Here is a 22,741-nt window from a genome sequence, read left to right on the forward strand (position 1 = left end):
TATTGTCATATGAAGCTGGGGTTGCTGCCATAGAATGATGACAGAGAGCAGTGTGTCTGGGACTCTGGGAATTCACAGAAGCATCTCTTGTGGGGGCATTCACAGTCATAATGAATGTGACACAAATATTTATTATGCAGGCTTCCCCAATTGCAGAATGGCCATGATACCAGGTCTTTGTCTACTCAATGCCCTCCAATAATGGTGACAAACAAAAACACCCCCTAAAGGGCAGATCCCTTTCAGTGGCTTGTTTCCTTCCTTTATTCAGGTTTCTGCTCAAATTTACAACTCAGAAATGCGGCTATATACATGAACTAACGTATGGTTACGAAAAGTACCTCTCCCTTTCCAAAATAGTCACATAGATCCAATATAGATCTAGGGTAGATCTAAGGGTCATTCCCAATGCAAGTGAGGGAATAAACAAAAAGAATATGGCTAAAAGTTACTAATATAATGGAAGGAAGCACAAGGAGAAGAGAATGTCTTCCCACCTGTGAGATCCCACCTACTTATAACTTGAACAAAAATCATTCGAAGGATATAATTTGCCTTTATAATTGGGTAGTCTTCTCTAACAAAAAGAAAATGTAGCTATGAGCACCAATTTTGGAACTGCATATGCCAAAGTACAAATATCCTCAGCCAGAAACTTTAGTTGGAGAAATTCTAACCTGAAGAAAATAATTTAGCATAGATTATAAAATATAATCCTATAATCAAGTTTTATTAAAGTTTGTAGATGGCAATTTAGGTAGATCTAAGTAATTAGAATATTGGCTAAAAGTATGACTGTTGCCATTTGATGTTCCCAAGATTTTTCCATTGAATTTCCAGAATATAAATCAGTAAACTCATTTCAGTCATACAAGAATGTGTTGAATTTGTGATGTGTGAATTTATCTAGGGAGCTACACTCCCTGTAAATCCTCTTCAGGTCAAAGTGGGCTCAAAGAAGTAGCAGCCAAAGGAAGCAGCTCAAAAGAAGAAGCCAGCATATATACATCTTCCTCAATTATTATATCTAAAAGTAATCTGGGTGCCACAGTGAAGGGATGAGGTAGATATTCTGGTAATGTGAGTTTTAGGAATGACCCCTCTGTTGGAATCTAAGTAAGAATGACATAAATTAATTAATTTATTTATTCAATGAATAAATATTTATTGAGGTACTACCTGGTGCTGAACATTCTGATAAGTTGTGTGAATATAACAGTAAACAAGGAAGATTACTATTGATCCTTTCATGGATGTTTGAATTATTGGTAGACATTAAATAAATGCACTTTTTTTTTTTTGTACTGGTAAATCCCCAACACATAGAACAGTATCTACTGCATAAAAGTGCTCAACAACTGTTCTTTGGATGAAAAAAAGAGCCTGTTATATACATGTTCATCACCTTCTTTGTGAGAGAATCTGGGTTGTACATCATAGCATCTACTACAACTACCTTAGGCTACTTGGGCCCTTTTCTTCATATATATTCTGGGAACAGGTTTGTCATTGTTGTTTTCTGTTTTGTTGTTGTTTTGTTTTGTTTTAGGATAGGGGAAATTTGAAGTAGGAAGGTGAGTGGGATGAAATACAGACATGACCACTATAGCTCTGAGAGCTTCAAGGATTCTCATCATATATGTCTTTCACTATCCAGTTTCTATGTATATATTTTTAAGATTTTATTTATTTATTTATTTGACAGAGAGAGATCACAAGTAGGCAGAGAGGCAGGCAGAGAGAGAGAGAGAGAGGAGGAAGCAGGTTTCCTGCTAAGCAGAGAGCCCAATGTGGGTCTCAATCCCAGGACCACCCTGAGATCATGACCTGAGCTGAAAGCAGAGGCTTAACCAATCGAGCCACACAGGTGCCCCACTTTCTGTATGTCTTCAACCTTCATCCCTCTCTTAGTGTCAGTGTCTTTCCTGACCTTCATCCTTTAGGAGTCTGGGCTCCTTGTCACTCTACCTTTTCCAAGTCAGGGTGGCTGTACTTGCATCTTTATAATTCAACAAATGAGTGGAAAGTGCCCAAGTGGTCATCAGGATGCCACATATATTCCTCCTTGCCCCCATGATGCAATGGCAGCTCTAACTCATCCTGATGATCAGGGTCATCTACCTCTACAAAGGTGTGTCTTTTCTCTTTGCCTGCTCTTCTCTTGACTCAATGACCCCAAAGTTCCCAGATGGCAATTTTAACATATAATTCAATGGCTCTTTCATTTCTCCTTGTGGAAGTGTTCTTCTTTGGCAACCAGAATTTTCAAATATGCAGATCCCAGAGAGACAACACAGGAAGTCCTAAATCTGAGTGTGGGTGTCTGAGAGCGATGCTTAGCAGAACTACTCCATGTTATTGCAAATGGCACAAGTTCCTTTTCTATTGCTGAGTAATATTCCATTGTATATATTTATTCCACATTTTCTTTATCTATTCATCTATTAATGAACATTTAGATTATTTACTTATTTGTACTACAATGAACATGATAGTGCAGATACCACTTAAGAAACCGATTTTTCTCTTTGTTGTCTGATTGCTTTTGCTAGGACTTCTAATACTATGTTGAACAAGAGTGGTGAGAGTGGGCATCCTTGTTGTGTTCCTGATCTCAACGGGAAGGCTGCAAACTTTTTCCCATTGAGGATGATATTTGCTGTGGGTCTTTCATAGATAGATTTTATGAAGTTCAGGAATGTTCCCTCTATCCCTATACTTTGAAGTGTTTTAGTCAGGAACGGATGCTGGATTTTGTCAAATGCTTTTTCTGCATCAATTGAGAGGACCATGTGGTTCTTCTCTCTTCTCTTATTGATTTGTTCTATCACATTGATTGATTTGCAAATGTTGAACCATCCTTGTAACCCAGGGATGAATCCTACCTGGTCATGGTGGATAATCTTTTTAATGTACTGTTGAATCCTGTTTGCTAGGATCTTGTTGAGAATCTTAGCATTCATATTCATCAGTGATATTGGTCTGGATTATTTTTGGTGGGGTCTTTGCCTGGTTTGGGGATCAGGGTAATGCTGGCTTCATAAAAAGAGTCTGGAAAAGAGTCTTTTCCTTCTGCTTCAATTTTTTGAAACAGCTTCAGGAGAATAGGTGTTATTTCTTCTTTGAAAGTTTGATAGAATTTCCCAGGGAATCCGTCAGGTCCTGGGCTCTTGTTTTTTGGGAGGTTTTTGATCACTGCTTCAATCTTGTTACTAGATATCGATCTATTCAGGTTGTCAATTTCTTCCTGGTTCAATTTTGGAAGCTTATAGTTTTCCAGGAATGTATCCATTTCATCTAGGTTGTTTAGCTTATTAGCATATAACTGTTGATAATAACTTCTGATGATTGTTTCTACTTCCTTGGTGTTAGTTGTGATCTCTTCCTTTACATTCATAATTTTATTAATTGGGGCTTTCTCTCTTTTCTTTTGGATTAGTGTGGCCAATAGTTTATCAATCTTATTGATTCTTTCAAAAAACCAGCTTCTAGTTTCATTGATATGTTCTACTGTATCTCTGGTTTCTACCTCATTGATCTCTGCTCTAATCTTGACTATTTCCCTTCTTATGTGTGGAGTTGGTTTGATTTGTTGTTGATTCTCCAGCTCGTTAAGGTGTAGAGACAGCTGGTGTATTCTGGATTTTTCAATTTTTTGAATGAGGCTTGGATGGCTATGTATTTCCCCCTTAGTACCACCTTTGCTGTATCCCATAGGTTTTGGACTGAAGTGTCTTCATTCTCATTGGTTTCCATGAATTGTTTAAGTTCTTCTTTGATCTCCTGGTTGATCCAAGCATTCTTAAGCAAGGTGATCTTTAACCTCCAGGTGTTTGAGTTCCTTCCGAACTTTTCCTTGTGACTGAGCTCCAGTTTCAAAGCATTGTGATCTGTGAATATGCAGGGAATAATGTCAGTCTTTTGGTATGAGTTGAGTCTGGACAGCTATATGTAGAAGAATGAAACTTGACTATTCTCTTACACCATACACAAAGATAAACTTGAAATGGATAAAAGACCTCAACGTGAGACAGGAATCCATCAGAATCCTAGAGGAGAACATAAGACAGTAACCTCTTCGATATTAGCCACAGCAACTTCTTTCAAGATATGTCTCCAAAAGCAACGGAAACAAAAGCAAAAATAAACTTTTGGGACTTCATCAAGAAAAAAAGCTTCTGCACAGCAAATGAAACAGTCAACAAAACAAAGAGGCAACCCACAGAATGGGAGAAGATATTTGCAAATGACAGTACAGACATAAGGTTGATATCCAGGATCTATAAAGAACTCCTCAAACTCAACACACACAAAACAGATAATCATATCAAAAAATGGGAAGAAGATATGAACAGACACTTCTCCAATGAAGACATACAAATGGCTATCAGACACATGAAAAAATGCTCATCATCACTAGCCATCAGGGAGATTCAAATTAAAACCACATTGAGATACCACCTCACACCAGTTAGAATGGCCAAAATTAGCAAGACAGGAAACAACGTGTGTTGGAGAGGATGTGGAGAAAGGGAAACCTCTTACACTGTTGGTGGGAATGCAAGCTGGTGCAGCCGCTTTGGAGAACAGTGTGGAGATTCCTCCAGAAATTAAAAATGGAGCTGCCCTATGACCCTGCAATTGCACTGCTGGGTATTTACCCCAAAGATACAGATGTAGTGAAAAGAAGGGCCATCTGTACCCCAATGTTTATAGTAGCAATGGCCATGGTCGCCAAACTGTGGAAAGAACAAAGATGCCCTTCAACGGACGAATGGATAAGGAAGATGTGGTCCATATACACTATGGAGTATTATGCCTCTATCAGAAAAGATGAATACCCAACTTTTGTAGCAACATGGATAGGACTGGAAGCGATTATGGTGAGTGAAATAAGTCAAGCAGAGAGAGTCAATTATCATATGGTTTCACTTATTTGTGGAGCATAACAAATAACATGGAGGACATGGGGAGATGGAGAGGAGAAGGGAGTTGAGGGAAATTCTAAGGGGAGGTGAACCATGAGAGACTATGGACTCTGAAAAACAACTTGAGGGTCTAGAAGGGGTTGTGGGGGGGAGGTTGGGGGAACAATGTGGTGGGTATTAGTGAGGGCACATGTTGCATGGAGCACTGGGTGTGGTGCAAAAACAATGAACACTGTTATGTTGAAAAGAAAAAAAAAAAAAACGATTTTTTTTCAAATGTATACCCAGAAATCGGATTATTGGATCATATAGTAGTTCTAATTTTTTAAGAACTTCCGTACCATTTTCTATAGTGTTTGTACCAATTTATGTTCTTACCAATAATACAAAAGGACTTCCTTTTCTCCACATTCTTGCCAGTACTTGTCATCTCCTGTCTTTTTTGTTAATAGCCTTTCTAACATGTGTAAGGTAATATCTCATTGTGCTTTGGATTTGCATTTCCCTGTCAATTAATGATAGTGCGTACCTTTTTATGTACCTGTTGACTATCTAAATATCTTTTTTGAAAAAATATCTATTCAGGTCCTTTGTCCATTTTAATTGAATTATTATTGTTGCTATTACTATTATTGTTTTTATTTATTACTATTATTATTATTATTGAATTGTATGGGTTCCTTATATATTTTGATATTAGTCCCTTAAAAGATATGTGGTTTGGAAATATTTTTTCCTGTTTCTTAGATTGCTTTTTCATTTCGCTAATCCTGTCTTTTGCTGTACAGAAACTTTTTAAATTTTATATTGTCCTACTTGTTTATTTTTACTTTTGTTGCTTGTTTTTGGTGACATATCCATCAAATCATTGCTAAGATCAATGTCAAGGACATTTTTGCTATGTTTACCTTCGGGAGTTTTATGGTTTCAGGTCTTACATTTAAGTCTGTAATTCATTTATAGTTAAATTTTGTGAGTGGCATAAGGTAAGAGCCCAGTTTCATTTTTTTGCATGTGAATATCCAGTTTTCCCAACATCATGTGTTGAAGATATTATTATTTTATCCATTGAGTATCTTGGTGCCCTCATCAAATATTAGTTGACTGCATATGCATGGGTTTATATCTAGGTTCTCAATTCTATTCCATTGTCTATGTGTCTCTTTTTATATCAGTACCATATTGTTTTGATTCCAATAGCTTTGGAGTATAGTTTAAAATCAGGAAGATTGATGCCTTAAGATTTGATTTGCCTTTTCAAGAATATTTTGGCTATTTAGGTCTTTTGTGATTCCATACCAATTTTAACATTGTTTTCTCTATTTCTGTGAAAAATGTCATTGGAATCTTGACAAGGATTGCATTCAATCTATAGACCTATTTAGGAATTATTATCATTTTAACAATGTTAATTCTTCAAATCCATGGACAAGGGATATCTTTTTATTTGTTTGTTTTCTCTCCCAATTCTTTTATTAATGTATTGTTATTTCCAGTGTACAGGTTTTTTTTAATCTTCTTGGTTTAATTTATCCCATATTATCTTTTTTGCATTGCTATTGTTGATGCATTTGTAAATGGGATTTTTAAATTTCTTTTTCAGATAATTCATTGTAGTGTATAGAAATAGACTAATTTTTATATGTTGATTTTGTCTCTTGAAACATTGCTGAATGTTAGTTCTATCAAAAAAATTTTAGTGAAATCTTAAGGGTTTTCTATCTAGAATATCATACCATCTGCAAACAGAGATGATTTTATTTCTTTCTTTCCAATTTTTATGACTTCTCTCTGTCTCTCTTTTTGACTATTTGCTTTGGCTAAAACTTCCAGTACTAATGTTGAATAACAATGGTGAGAATAGGCACCCTTATTTATAACTGATTTTAGAAGAAAAGCTTTTAACCTTTTACCATTGTGTATGATGTTAGGTGTGCTCTTGTCATCTGTGGCCTTTATTATGCTGAGGTGCATGCTTTCTATACCCAATTTGGTGAGTTTTTGTCATGAAAGGAGTTGAATTGGGTCAGATGCTTTTTCTGCACCTATAAAAATAATTATGTGATTATTATTTTTCCTTCTATTAATGGAATGGATCACATTTACTGTTTTGTGTATGTTGTGCCAACCTTGTATTCTAGGACTGAATCCTATGTGATTATGTTTTATGATTCTTTTTATGTGCTACTGAATTCAGTTAGCTAGTATTTGGCTGAGAATTTTTGTATCTATATTTATTGATCTATAGTTTACTTTTCTTGTAATGTCCTTATCTGGCTTTGTTATGAGGGTAATGTTGGCCTCTTAAAATGAGTTTAGAAATATTCCCTTCTCTTTGATTATTTGGAAAAGTTTGAGAATGATTGGCACCAGTTAGTCTTTAAATATTTGGTAGGATCCAATAGTGAAAAGATTTGGTCCTAGGTTTTTCTTTGTTGGGAAGGTTTTAAATTATTGATTCACTCTCCATACTCATTGGTCTTTTCTGATTTTCTATTTCTTTATGATTCATTCTTGGTATGCTGTATAGTTCTAGGAATTTATCCTTTTCTTCAATATTGTTCAATTTGTTGACATCTAATTGTTCTTAGTAGCCTCTTATGATCCTTTATATTTCTGTGGTATCAGTTGTAACAACTTCTCTTTCATTTCTGATTTTGTATATTTGAGTCCTCTTGTTTTCTTGGTTTGTCTATTTCTGTTTATCTTTTCAAGAAAACCATCTTAGAAGAGCTGAGGAAATGATTTCCTCATCATTATAAGTATTTTTTGCAGATTTTACAGACTTCATGACAGGGACAAAATAGAGAGAAATTCTTTAAATTGCAAGTTGATATCTATATATCTAGATATCTAAGACTAGATATCTAAGATACACTCCAAACTTTTATATCAGTACATAGTACTTCATTTTCTACCGTCTCTTTTTCAAACAAAATAATTACTCCCCCCTTGTCCCTCTGCTTTAGAAATGGTATATGTGGGTTTTTTGGGGTTTTTTTGGTCACAATTAAAGCATTACTTATACTTGAATCAAAAAGCCAAAATTTTTTTTTAAAAATACAACCAAAACACAAAGCGAAAAGAAAAGAAAACCCCAAGGATTTACTGATATCAAAACTTAAAATTGGGGTGGGGAATTTTTACCAATTTCAAGTACGAGAAAAATGTGCTCAAAATGCAAAACCCTTTATTTATTACATATGAAGTAACAAAATTGAAGCGAAGGAAGAGAAGGAAGCAAAATCAAATGGTCTGAATATTGCTTTTTGCCTTGACAATCTCGCTGCAGGGTGTGGGTCAGAAATTTATGTATTTAAACTGCATTGTAAGTTGCTCTGAGGAAGATCTATAATCCTCCTTCCTTAGAGGAGGATTCATAGTGTTATGAATCCTCCTCCTGGTGCCTAGAAAAATATAACCTAATAAAAACTGCTTGATATGTAATTTGACACACCATTGCTTAATTGCAGGCAAAAGATCAATGGATGGGAGCAGATTACTATTATTTAACATTTATTAAGCACCCACAGTATACTGGTGTTCTATAAAAAATAGATGATTCAACCTTTTCTTACTGTCAAAATTTGGCTTTAAGAAAACAATGTGCACACACAAAGAGAATATCTATCTTAACCCCATTATATATGTATATAAATTTATGTATACAGATATGAAACATATATAAAATGCATTTTATATGTAACTGTATATAAAGTATACATTTAAAAAATATCACTACACGCTATATGCTTATATAGGTTGTTTGCTTAAGCCCTTCTCTAATACACACACACACACATATTTTTTATTTAATAAGAATGATGGCAGAAAATAAATGGTAGAGAGTATAGGTGATTAGAACTTAGGACAACCAACAGAGCAAAATAGTTGAAATTGCAAAGTGAGAAAGGAAGGAACACAAGGAATCTGTTTCTTCCCAAACAAGTACAATCAATTAATATTAATTAATTCCCCTAGCTACCACAGAGCTCTTATCTCAGGCTGTATATACGTATATGCATATATAATATTTCATTTTGTATTGGTAAAAAGGCAGAGTAATGTAAAAGAACAAAATAATTTAAAATGACAGGATTGAGAGGTTATTACCATTTACTGAGTAGTTTAGGTAATATGTATGAGATTGATTAGAATGATATCATTCGGAAGATAAGGGATTAAAATGATAAAAGCTTATCTTATGGACAAAATTGTATAATATAAATGAAAACTCTTCTCTGTTATCATATTCTTGGTTTGTGAATTCTGTTTTTTATACGTTTCCTTTGTTCCTCATTATCATCACTATTACTAAAACCAAATAATGACTTTGTAGCTGCAGGTTTCTGGGGTATGCTGGTCACCACACACTGTCAAAAAGCATGCATATTAGCACACAGACAGACAAACACACTCACACTCAGGCATTACACAATTATCACTTCATTTTTCAACATATTTCTGCTGAAGGGGCATTTTCTTTATTTCCCCTGAAGGGGTATTTCCTCCCACATTAATTCTAACAGAGTCAGTTCATTATTTGCTGAGAACCTACACTGTACATGTGTTACTTGGAGGCCTAAAAGAAGAATATAAAGAAAAATCATAAGAAACACCCCACCTGTGAGGAATTAATAGTCTAAAAGAGGACACAAATACTAATGAGAGGTTTGGGGAGTATAGTGATAAGAATACATATCAAATGCTTTGGGGACACAAGTGAATGCTTGATTTTACTCAGGATTTAGAGAGATTCTCCTTGATATATGAACCAAATCTCTCCTCAATGACTAGTGTAAGGAGCAACAATGAAGTCCTCTTAGATAGTGTACTGACGATTTATTTAACAACTGGTCATAACCCCTTGCGGTACTTCTTTTATTTTTATTTTGCATAGTTTGCCACTTTTGCCTAAATTTATGCCCTATTTCCCCAACTCTGTAGCAAGCTCTTTATGCCTTATACACAGCCATTTATTTATCAACTTGATTCCGGCTGTAAAACAGAAAGACACCAATATGTCTTCATTCCTCCCATTCTCAATTAAGCATTTCCTCTTCTGAGATCGCAAAGCTTTTATTTTTTTCTTTTTCATTTTTTAAAAAAATACTTTATTTACTTATTTGACAGACAGAGATCACAAGTAGGCAGAGAAGCAGGCAGAGAAGGAAGAGGAAGCAGACTCCCTGCTGAGCAGAAAGCCTGTTGCAGGACTTGGTCCCAGGACCCTGGGATCATGACCTGAGCTGAAGGCAGAGGCTTTAACCCACTGAGCCACCCAGGTGCCCCATTTTTCTTAAGAAGAACTTATCATTTTTCTTTTTAATCAAGATTTATATATCCGATTCTCCCAGACTGAATTCCTTGAGTTCAGAGACTACGTCTTTGGCACATAGGTAAATTTGACAAATTTAGTAAATCTGAATGCCCAATTAAATTTGAAGTTCAGATAAATACTCATTGTTAATATCATTTTAGTTTATCCTAAATATTACATGGACAGACTTATATACTTACACTAATATTTATACTTTTACTAGCATATATATTTATACTCACATTAAAAATTATTCATTGCTTATCTGAAATTCTACTTTAACCGAGTATTCTGTCTTGTCTTTGGCAATCTGACATAGGGATAACCCAGAAAGTATCATTACGGTACAAGAAAATATTTTTTTTTCCCTTGGTGTCGTTTATTCGGGCTGCTCATCACATGTCTACTGACGTGGAGCAAGCCGATCAGGACATTACTGTAACTGCTAATGAAAGAGATTTTGGAGTTACAGTTATGCAAATTCTACTAGGGGAGAACAATGGCCAGCGTGGGGTTGTATCCACAGCAGACATAGAGCTGCTGTACTGAATGCGTGCTTCCTATGGTACTTGCTGTGGGCTCATCAGCTCAGAGCTACTATTCAGGTCCAGGAGATCATGGGGATGCAGACAACTGGTGACAACCTCCAGTTTGGAAGAGAGCAAGAGAGAGTTTTCAGACTAATGAAACAATTTGTATCCATCTTTCTTTTGGGGAGAGAGAGACTTTGTAATTCAGTTTTACTCTTTGGTAATTCCTCGAAGTCCAACTTTAATGTGCTGTTGAACCTGACAGCTTAAGAGGTGGTGTGATACTGTGAACAACAAACACATATCGGAGTCAGACAGAATGGATGGGAGTCCCAGACTGCTCCAACTAGCCATGTCAGCAGCCACAAGAGGACACAGGATGGCTTTAGCTTGACCCCTCAGATAATTGCGCTTGCCCTTCCCTCATTCTTTAGTATTATCTAGAGTATTATATAAAATGCATTTTTAAGCCCTGTCTTCCAACTATCTTGATATTTTTAATACCTTTCCATACAGAATTCTGAAGCCTCCACTGTTGTTGTGAGTTCCTGCCCACAGTCACCTTCTTTGAAGATAATTTTCCACATCTGTCCGTTGAAAACACTATCATATATGGTGTTGGACTATTATACAGTTTAAAGCTAATATATCCATATACCTGCCACATACTAAGAACTTGGGAAATGTTAACTCTCTTATATTTGGTCCATATACAGCTTCCATGCTTTACTTTTTTTCTTCTCCCTCTATGGGAGCTCTTTGCCACTATAAGGTTCCTCTGTTGCTGCAGCCCAATGTATTACCAAGATTCTTCTCTTCTCCTTGAGGATTCAGTATATTCAGCATGCCTGCTTTATGTCTCTCCTTGTGTGAGCAGAAGCTCCTCTTATTTCAGACAGAATGAAGAGGTTGGTATGTGGGGAGAGAGGGGAGGATCTAACTCTATGAATGTAGGCAGCAGTGCAAAGTGAATAATTTCTTACATATTTTTAGTAATTTTTAGGAACTATAATTGTGACTGGTCACACACTCACACAGACACGTGGAAAATGCTATAGGCACATGCCATGTTAGTGTTATGTTTCCAGCTCTTGAGTGCAAATCCTCTGTAATAATTTTACAAAAATGCCTTTAATATATAATTACTATTCACTTAATTTCTCATGTAGAGTATTGTAAGATGAAGTGTCAACATAGGAGAAAAAAATGAGACAATTCCACAAAGGAGAAAAGAACCCATTGCTTTATAAATCCCAGTGTAATAATCAACTCTGTGGGTGAGACACTGCTAGGTTTCTCATCATATTTCATGATCCATGATGGTATTCCAACTGGGGAGTTGTTTCTGAAATCAGTGGGTATTTCATAAACATCTGATTTGCAAGAGACAGAAACTCTGGGGCTAAACATCTCAGTTGTGAATGGGCTTCAGGCAGAAATAATCTTACACTTTTGCTTAAGTCCCATGATGGTACTGCAATATGATATGGGACAAAATGCCTAACACTTTTATGAGGGCGTTTTCTCTCCCATTTAAAAAATAAATAAAAAAGGGATGCCTGGGTGGCTCAGTCAGTTAAGCATCTGCCTTTGGCTTGGGTCATGATCCAAGGGTCCTGGGATCAAGTCTCACATCAGGCTCCTTGCTCGGCTGGAGGCTGCCTCTCCCTCTGCCCGCTACATTCCCTGCCTGTGTTCTCTCTCTCTGACAAATAAATAAAAATCATAATTAAACAGATAAATAAATAAATGAAATAGACACTGTTGAACTCACAGCAGTGATAATACACTGTGCTCTACACATGCAAATTTTTAGAATGACTAAATATAAGCAATTTACCATTCTCTTCATTTCTTAAATCTTAACCCTAGAGAGGTATCTACTCCAACATGTAGTTAACCACTTGTCTTCTATTTTTGAAAAGCCCACATTTGTTTATCTTAGCCCCTCTTGAACACAGTAGATGAAAACTTTATGGTTTATTTATTTAATTAATATTAACTATTATCAAACAGAAAGTAAATATTATGAAACTTTCAAAAAGTTAAACTTTATCTTGGAAAAAATTTTGCATTTTAGATTACTTCTATTATATAATAATTTACAATAAGTGCATCACAATTAATTTGACTACCTGTAGGTATATATACTTCAGTTTTCATATATGTTTTCTTCCTTCTAGACATTCACATCTATTTCTTCTCTGAAAGGGAAGAGGAACTATTCCTCTTCTCATTATCCTCATATAAAAATTGAGTATAGTATTAACAGCTATCACATTAAATAAATGTAAGTGAAAATTAAATGATACAATCCATGTAAGAAACATGGAATAAGACATGGCACATACTAAAACAGTACAACTTTATCTATTATTATTGTCATCGCATGAATTTGACTCAGTCTTGACATCCAGATTAAATACCGTCTTTTCCTTTAACATGGCATTGATTATCTTAGCTTCCTCAAGGGTCTTTCTGCTAGTCACATGGCCCTCATAATAAATCTCTGAAGAGTAGTAATTTGTGTACAGATTCTGTTGTATCTCCTGCCAGAATCTGATCTCCGTGATGTTATAATCATTTCAATACTTTCTAAAGGCACTGATGAACAAAATTAATAATGTATTATTTATAATACATTAATGTATGATGATTAAATAGACAAAGATCCAAGGTAGGACATGTATACCAGAAGTTCAGACTGGAAAAGCTTCAACCCAATAAAAGTTACTTTATGTTGAGAACAAGTGCATGTCGACTTGGCTGTGGTTGATCTCAGACAGAAAGTTAAGTAAAGCCTAATTGAGTTTTCTTAAATATATTTCTATTACAACCTAAGATATGATGAGTTTAGCCCAGAGCAAGATTCCAAAAGCAGTGCTAGTGAGTGTGACTCTCACAAGCAGAAACAGAGGAGGAATCTCTTTGCCAAATCTGACCTCTAGAAGGATTAAATTTCATTTGACTCAAGGTATTGGCAGAATTCCCTGAGCACCTTCAATTCATTTCTGTTTAAATTTGCTTAACTTTTTATGGGCATAGCTTGAATTAATCAATCAAAATTAATCACTTCAAAGAAAGTAAATTCTCTGTATTGTTTTATCTACACAGTTTTTTGCATATAATTAAAAAATTGGGGCATGAACAAGAGGTCTCTTGTCAGTGTTGTTGCTTTTTCTTATATTTTAATTCAGATATATCCTATAAATATAGGTTACAAGATTGTTTTATAGGGAGGAGAAATGTAGGAAAAGGAGAAGGAGGGAAGGAAGGAAGTTAGGAAGGAAGAAGGGAAAGAAGAAGGGAATTGATTGATCAAGCTTAACACAATTATTTTGATTCAATATCCCTCATGATTTCATGATTTACCATACTTACACATATATGTCTCAATCTAGGAAACTTGATTATTGCTTTTAAAATTATTGCTATTTTTTAATGTTCACCCTTCATGTAATTATACCAGGTATTTAAATTACTCACCAATTGCATCAGATAGTCTCTAAAAAATAAAAAAGTAAAAAATGTAATTTAGGATATTGTAATTGAGTTAGTGAAGGAAATACAGCTGGAAATTTTTCTAAAGAATTATATGATTGATTGATTGATTGATTGGGGAGGAGCAGAGGGAGAGGGAGAGAAAAAAAATCTTAAGCAGTTGTGGGGCTCAATGTGGGACTTGATCTCACAACCCTGAGATCATGACCTAAGCTGAAATCAAGCATCTGCCTTCTCAGGTCATGATCTCAGGGTCCTGGGATTGAGACCTCCCTCTTGCTTCATGCTCAGCAGGGAGGCTGCTTCTCCCTCTCCCTCTGGCCTCCTCCCTCTCCCTCTGCCCTCCTCCCTCTCTTCTGTCAAATAAATAAATAGATAAATAAAATCTTAAAAAAAAAAAGTCAGACACTTAACCAACTGAGGCACCCAGGCACCATTCTAGAATTATATATTTGAAGTTCTTACTAGTCAAATCTATTGTTACCTATAAATAGATGAGTAAGAGTTTTTATAAAAAGAAAAATATTTGTTCATATAAGCAGGAAAGAAACAAGGGTTTTTTGTTTGTTTGGTTGGTTGTTTTCTTGCCAGGGCTCAGTAGGTTTTTTGTTTGTTTGTTTGTTTGTTTGTTTGTTTGTTTTCTTGCCAGGGCTCAGTAGACAAGTGGTTCCATGCCAGGAGAGACAATTGGAAAAGATTGCACACTGCAGTCCCTTTCCTCCAATGAGTGCTCAGTTCCTGGATGAGGGATTTAGCTGAGAGACAAGCTTGCAGTTGTACCTCCCATCATACTTAGGGCATAGTTGAAAAATTATGGAGCAATCAGCCAGCAATCAATGGACCTTGAAAGCTGGGTGTTGTCAGGGAAAGAAAGAAAGTGAACCCTACCAAAAACCATGTCACCCCAGGGTGACTGGACATTCTCAAGGGTGCACTTCTCCGAGGAACAACATCAGAGGCTTAAAACTGTGAAGGAGAAATAGATTTCACTAAACTAATACAGCCAGTCACTAAAAGATAAGTAACGAAATAACAAAAATAACAAGCCTCAGCTGGTGGGGCCCAGGGCTGGTAGTATCCAGGGTTATTGTGTGGAGTTACCACTACTCAGAGTTACTATCTGGAGTTGCTTCAGGTGCCTAGCACATAGCAAACCGTGTTAACCAAGACTTCACATTTCATGGGCCTCCAGATTGAATTTTTATCTCTTAATCATGGAAATTACCAAAAAGTCTACGTGCTCATCTTGCTTAGCTCTCCATAGCCTTCTAAATCTTGGCCCAGTGGTAGTTCACTATTATGTTAGTTAAATGAAAAGACATTTAAAACATTTCTCCAAAAACTTTTTTTTTTTTAAAGATTTTATTTATTTATTTGACAGAGAGAGATCACAAGTAGGCAAAGAGGCAGGCAGAGAGAGTGAGAGGGAAACAGGCTCCCTGCAGAGCAGAGAGCCGGACGCGGGACTCGATCCAGGACCCTGAGATCATGACCCTGAGATCATGACCCTGAGATCATGACCTGAGCCGAAGGCAGCAGCTTAAACCACTGAGCCACCCAGGCGCCCCTCTCCAAAAACTTTGAATTGTCCTTCATGAGAGGTTTGCTCTAAAAGATCTTGTCGGCCATCAAGAAATTATCAAGTGATTTATTTGTACTTTAATAAAATCTTAAGAAATTCATTTAAAAAAATAAGAGTTATATTCATCTTTTTTTAATTCAGAAAGAATAGTTCTCCTTTGTAATGTACAGCATGGTGACTATGGTTAATAATGTATTCCATATTTGAAATTGCTAAATTTTAAAAGTCCTCATCACAAGAAAAAATTTGTAACTATCTACGGTGATAGAAGTTAACTAGACTTATGTTGGTGATATACAAATATTGAATCATTATGTTGTATATCTTACATAAATGTTATATATCAATTTTACCTTATTTTAAATAAAAATAATGGTTCTTCCCAATTTTGCAAAAGCAAAGAAGCTTTTTCAGATTGCATTCATTTAGTTAAATTCATGCTTTGGTTTGAACAATCATTAATGCTCCCCTGGAACTATATGTACTTTTTTCTGGCATCCATTATACCCTTCTATTTTCACTTAAATTTCTCACTGAAGTGTAAAATTAAAAAAGATACACACACATAGGTAAAGCTTCATAAGTTTTTATAAACTGAACAGAGTTACCAGTACCCAGATCAACAAACAAACCTTACTAGAACCCCAGAATAACCTTCATATTCCCAGACCAATCACTGTTCCTTGCAAAGTGTAATCACCATTCTCACTGAAATAGAATACGTTAGTTTGGTCAGTCTTTGCAGTTGACTTAATGAATTTAAATTATGTCCTCTTTTTGTGTCAGCTTCTTTTGCTTAATGTTTAATTTTTTAGATTTATCTACTGTTGTGTGTAGTGTTAGATTGTTTCTTCTCATTCCTATATTATTTTCCATTTTCTGAATTTGCCAGTTTTATCCATTTTACCTTTTGTTTGAAAAAAAAATTTATTTATTTATTTGACAGAGAGAGACACAGTGAGAGGGAACACAAGCAGGAGGAGTGGGAGAGGGAGAAGGCAGGCTTCCCACCAAACAGAGAGGCTGAAGCAGGGCTCGACCCCAGGGTCCTAATGCAGGGCTCAATCCCAGGGTCCTGAGATCATGACCTAAGCAGAAGGCAGATGCTTAACTACTGAGCCACCCAGGCACAACTCTATTTTACTCTTAATGAGAGTTTTGCCTGTACACATACTAGTCAGGGTGTTTTGGTGAATGAATGTGCACATTTCTGTTGAGTACAGAACTAGGAATGGAATTTCTGAGTCAGAGGGTATAGGTATCTTCAGCTTCAGTAAATACAGTTTCCCAATGTGGTTATATACTTTTAAATACCTGCCTTCAGGGGTTAAGTCTGATTGCTCCATGTCCTCACATACACTTGGTGATTTTTCCATTATTTCATGCCAAGCCAGTATTTTAATGGACACTTCCCTCATGAGGTTGAAAATTACATTTAAAGTCCACATGAGGGGCGCCTGGGTGGCTCAGTGGGTTAAGCCGCGGCATCCGGCTCAGGTCATGATCTCAGGGTCCTGGGATCCAGTCCCACGTCGGGCTCTCTGCTCAGCAGCGAGCCTGCTTCCCTCTCTCTCTCTCTGCCTGCCTCTCTGTCTACTTGTGATCTCTCTCTGTCAAATAAATAAATAAAATCTTTAAAAAAAAAAATAAAGTCCACATGAATATTCTCTTCTATGACGTCCATTCAGAGTTTTTGCCCATTTTCTCTGAGCTTGTCAGTCTTTATCTAAGTGGTTTATAGTTCTTTATATATTCTGGATATAAGGATAATATATAACAAATGTATAAATAATATATATGATAAACATTTCTCCCAACCTATGGGTTGTCTTTTTACTTTTTAATGATGCCTTTTGATGAACAGAAGTGGTAAATTTTACTATAGTCCAATTAGTTATCTTTCATTTTAAAATTACTGTCTCTTTGTCTTATTTAAGAAATTTTTTCCACTCCAAGACTCTAAGACCACTTCTATTTTTTCTTAAATCTTTATTGTTTTGCATTTCACATTTATATTTGTAATTCAAAATGATTTTATCATTGTGATATGAGGTAACATTGATGACAAGATATGGATTTTCCCCCAAATAAATGTCTAATTGACCCAACTTTATTCATAATATCAGATTTTTTCCCCACTGCACTGCAATGTTGCCTTTCCTGTATATAAACTGATTCTTTTTATATAAGATCTTTTTTGGACTCACTGTTCTATCCATTGATCCACTTCTATATTGTCAATTACATAACTTTACGTAGATCTTATTATCTGGTATTGTAGGTCCTCCAAATTTTTTCTTCTTCAATATTGCCTCGCCTATTGTTGGGCCATACATTTTCCAAATAAATTTTAGAACTAATTGTCACATCAACAGGTAAGTAAAAGTGTTAGGATTTTTGTTAGGATAATGTTGAATCTAATGATGAGTTGGAAAGACTGGATTTTTTTTTTTTTTTGAAATGGCGTTTTTTTTTTTAATTTTTTTATAAACATATAATGTATTTTTATCTACAGGGGTTCAGGTCTGTGAATCGCCAGGTTTACACACTTCACAGCACTCACCATAGCACATACCCTCCCCAGTGTCCATAACTCCACCCCACTCGCCCCCCCTCAGCCCCCAGCAACCCTCAGTTTGTTTTGTGAGACTAAGAGTCACTTAAGGTTTGTCTCCCTCCCGATTCCATCTTGTTTCATTTAATCTTTTCCTACCCCTGAAAGATACTGGATATTTTTAAACATACAAAATTTTCTAATCCAAACATAGTATATCTCCCAATTTATTTCTTCTTAAAATTTTCTCCAAAATGTTTTTTTCCTTTTTTTTAACTTTTTAAAAAAATTTAAATTCAAGTTAATTAACATATAGTGTATTATCAGTTTCAGGGTAGAGTTTAGTGATTCATCAGTAGCATAGAATACCCAGTGCTCATTTTTATTTGTCATTATAGAGTTCTGTGTATTTTTATTAGGTATATTCCAAAGTAATCAATGTTTTTAGATACACTATAAATGATATTATATTTAAAATTTTAAGTTTCTATTTCTTTGTTGGTAATATATAGAAATACATTTTTACATATTTAATTTTACTTAGAAATCATACTAAAATCACTTATTTATTCCAAAAGTTTTTAGGTTCTCTTTGATTTTCCTAGTACACAATCATGTTATCTATGCATGCATAATTGAGTAATGACAGATGTTTCTGTTTGTTTGTTTTGGCATCTAAATTTCATGCAGCTGTGTTCCACCTGTTCTTTGTAGTCTTCCTAGATAGGACCAAAGTGCTATCTGGTATGTTCTTATGGAAATGGTAGAGGCATAGTAGATAAGGTTGTCAAATACAAGACACCAGTTAAATTAGAATTTTAGATAAACGGTGACTAAAGTTGTATGAATATGTCCCATAATTAATGCATGTATGTTCCTCTACATTTTTTTTTCTTTTTTTTTTTAAGATTTTATTTATTTATTTGACAGAGAGAGATCACAAGTAGGCAGAGAGGCAGGTAGAGAGACAGGAGGAAGTAGGCTCCCTGCTGAGGAGAGAGCTCCATGCGGGGCTCGATCCCAGGACCCTGAGATCATGACCTGAGCTGAAGGCAGAGGCTTAACCCACTGAGCCACCCAGGTGCCCCTCCTCTACATTTTTTTAAACTAAGTTTGAAAGTCCTAATAGAGGGGCCCTTGGGTGGTTCAGTCAGATAAGCATCTGCCTTCGGCTCAGGTCATGATCTCAGGGTCCTGGGATTGAGCACCACGTTAGCTCCCTGCTCAACAGGACCCGGCTTCTCCCTCTCCCTGCGGCTCCCCCTGCTTGTGCTCTCTCTCTCTCTTTCAGATAAATAAAATCTTTAAAAAAAAAAAAAAAGGAAATAAAATCCTAATAGAGTAAGTAAAAACATACAAGACCTCTTAAGGCACACTTTCACTTTTATTTTATTTCTATTTACTAAAGACTGTCACATGGCTAAATCCATGCTTAGGAGCAGGAATATATATATCCCATTGTTTTAACAAAAACTGAAAAGTCACATGATTAAGAGTGTGGGTTCAGAGAGAATGAAGTCCTGCGGCCAAAAATAAGATTAACTGCAGTCATTGAACAAAAATGGAATTCAGTATAAAAAATACAAATATTTAAATAATTAGAGCTAACTGAAACAAAATAATAATGAAGGAAAACAAACAATTGAACACTTACTGTGTGCCAGATGCTTTCATGCATATTCTTTAATCATCCCAAAACGCCTTAATGAAGATATTTTTAGGTAAAACAGAGGCTGCTAGAGATGTAGTGACTTGCTCAAGGTTAAATAAGTTTTTACAAGGAGAAGTGCTTCTTTTAAGTCTCTGAGTCCAGACTCTAAGCTTTTCTACTTACAGCTCTACCTGAGAAGTGAATGAAAATAGGTGGAGTTCATTTGAAAAACAAAACAAATCAAAACAAAAAACCTCTAACAAAGTATTAAAAAATAATGGGATTGGGGCGCCTGGGTGGCTCAGTGGGTTAAGCCTCTGCCTTCAGCTCGGGTCATGATCTCAGGGTCCTGGGATCGAGCCCCATATCGGGCTCTCTGCTTGGCAGGGAGCCTGCTTCCTCCCCTCTCTGGCTGCTGCTCTGCCTACTTGTAATCTCTCTCTCTCTCTCTCTCAATCTGTAAAAAAAAAAAGAAAAAAAAATTAAAAAAAAAATTAAAAAAAAAATAATAATGGGATAATATAGTCTAATGGCTTGTTAAAAAGATGGAGAATAGCTTTCCCAGTGGGTAAAATAGGTATAATGATACAGAGAGTACTTATGTTAAAAGGATCAAGTGAAAACCTTTGATCTATAGATTTATTATATTAAAGATCTATATATTTCAAAGAAAATTTATCGATCTATTTATTTATTTTTTCAGAAGGATCACTCGCTGGTCTGTGTAACAAAGGTCACTCACGTGAATGTGTGAATCACCACCCTCACTCACAAGGCCATCTTTGAAGATGAATCCTGATTCACTGGGTAGATGCCATCTATGTCATCATGGCTTCCAAAATAGGCCTTTTCTTCAGTTATTATAGAACCCAATTTTTATAAGCTTATCATTAAAGAGTTTTGACACCTATGTACTTTAATAACATTTTCTTCCTTTCTGGCCTACACAGACAGTAATATACATAACTATTTCACATTGGCTCATGAGCTTTACCTATCTAATATATCGCACTCCACCTTAAGAGTTGGCCTGTTAAAATAAATGGAAATTAGAAGAGAAGAAATATGAGGGGCAAATGACTTCTAGTTAAGTAACTACATCAGATATGGTGTTGAAACTGTGCTCAACTATTCAAGTATTTGAAAACATGCAAGACCATTAAAGTCACAGGATATAAAATTGATTAAGCAATAAGAAGCTTTTCCCTCATTAATATTTCAAAACTCACAAATGGATAAAAAGTCCTTTAATCACCAGGTCAAAACGAATATATTCTTCATTATAAAAATGTGTTTATAAACGATTCTGTGACCAGATGATATAAGTTCTTGATTCTATAAATATCCTGAGGGAGCAATGAATTATTGTTTTGTATAATAAGAACTATGGCAAAAGTTCAATTCTGAGAATAATCAAAGTATGATTTATCAAGGCAGAAAAGACAGGATACCTGGACTTTCCAAAGAAACCATGTCCGTTCAGTGTATATCACTGTCTTAGGAGTAAGCTGTTGCACCATTAGAAAACTAAGAAGTCAAATGTCCCATAATATAACAACAGTGGCTACCACATATTAATCATTGGTAAGATGGACATTGTTAGATCTTAAATATACCATACTTCATTAATGCTGTAATAGCCATAGATTCCTCTTAAAAATAGATGACCTCTTACAGTCTTTGTAGTCAAGACATTGTCTACTTGATATTGCTTGTACATGGGCACACTTGGTCATTGCTGCTCAAATTTTTCTCATACACATATTAAGCTTAATGCTGTTTAAAATGAGCTTTAAAATATTACCATGTGTTGGGAAGTCTGGGAGGCTTAGTTGGTTAAGTGTCTGCCTTTGGTGCAGGTCATGATCCTAGTGTTCGAGCCCCACATCTGGCTTCCTGCTCAGCAAGGAGCCTGCTTCTCCCTCTACGCGTTGCTCCCCCTACTTGTGCTCGCTTGATCCCTCGCTTTCGCTGACAAATAAATAAATAAAATCTTAAAAAATATATATTACAGGGGCACCTGGGTGGCTAGCCATTAATTATCTGTCTTCAGCTCAGTTCATGATCCTGGGGTCCTGGGATGGAGTCCAGCATCATGATCCCTGCTCAGTGGGAAGGCTGCTTTTCCCTCTCTCATTCTCCCTGCTCGTGTTTTCCCTCTCTCTCTCTGTATCAAATAAATAAATAAAATCTTTTTTAAAAATAAAAAATATTACAATGTGTCAAGCTATTGAATATAATAATCAATTTTGCAAAAGTTAGGGCACCTGGGTAGCTCAGTCATTAAGCTTCTGTCTTCGGATCAGGTCATGATACCAGAGTCCTGGGGTCAAGGCCCATATGGGGCTCTCTGCTCAGCAGGGAGCCTACTTTTCCTTCTCCCTCTGCCTGCCTCTCTGCCTGCTTGTGATCTCTCTCCCTTTGTGTCAAATAAATAAATAAAATCTCTTTAAAAAGTGTGCAAAAGTGCACAGATACAAAACAAGTGTATGCAGATAAACATGGAAATGAGCTCTAATGAGCTCTAAATCAGATATTAGTAAATTCATCAGAGGAATTACCACAATTTAATATTTTCTTGAAATGCCACAGCCAATGCTTTCAGGATCTAAGAAAGCAAGATACCCATAACTGCAATAATCTCTGTTACATTTTGTTTCTGAACTATTTGGAAA

The sequence above is a fragment of the Meles meles genome, chromosome 2 (assembly GCF_922984935.1).
Source record: "Meles meles chromosome 2, mMelMel3.1 paternal haplotype, whole genome shotgun sequence".
Classification (NCBI taxonomy): Eukaryota; Metazoa; Chordata; class Mammalia; order Carnivora; family Mustelidae; genus Meles; species Meles meles.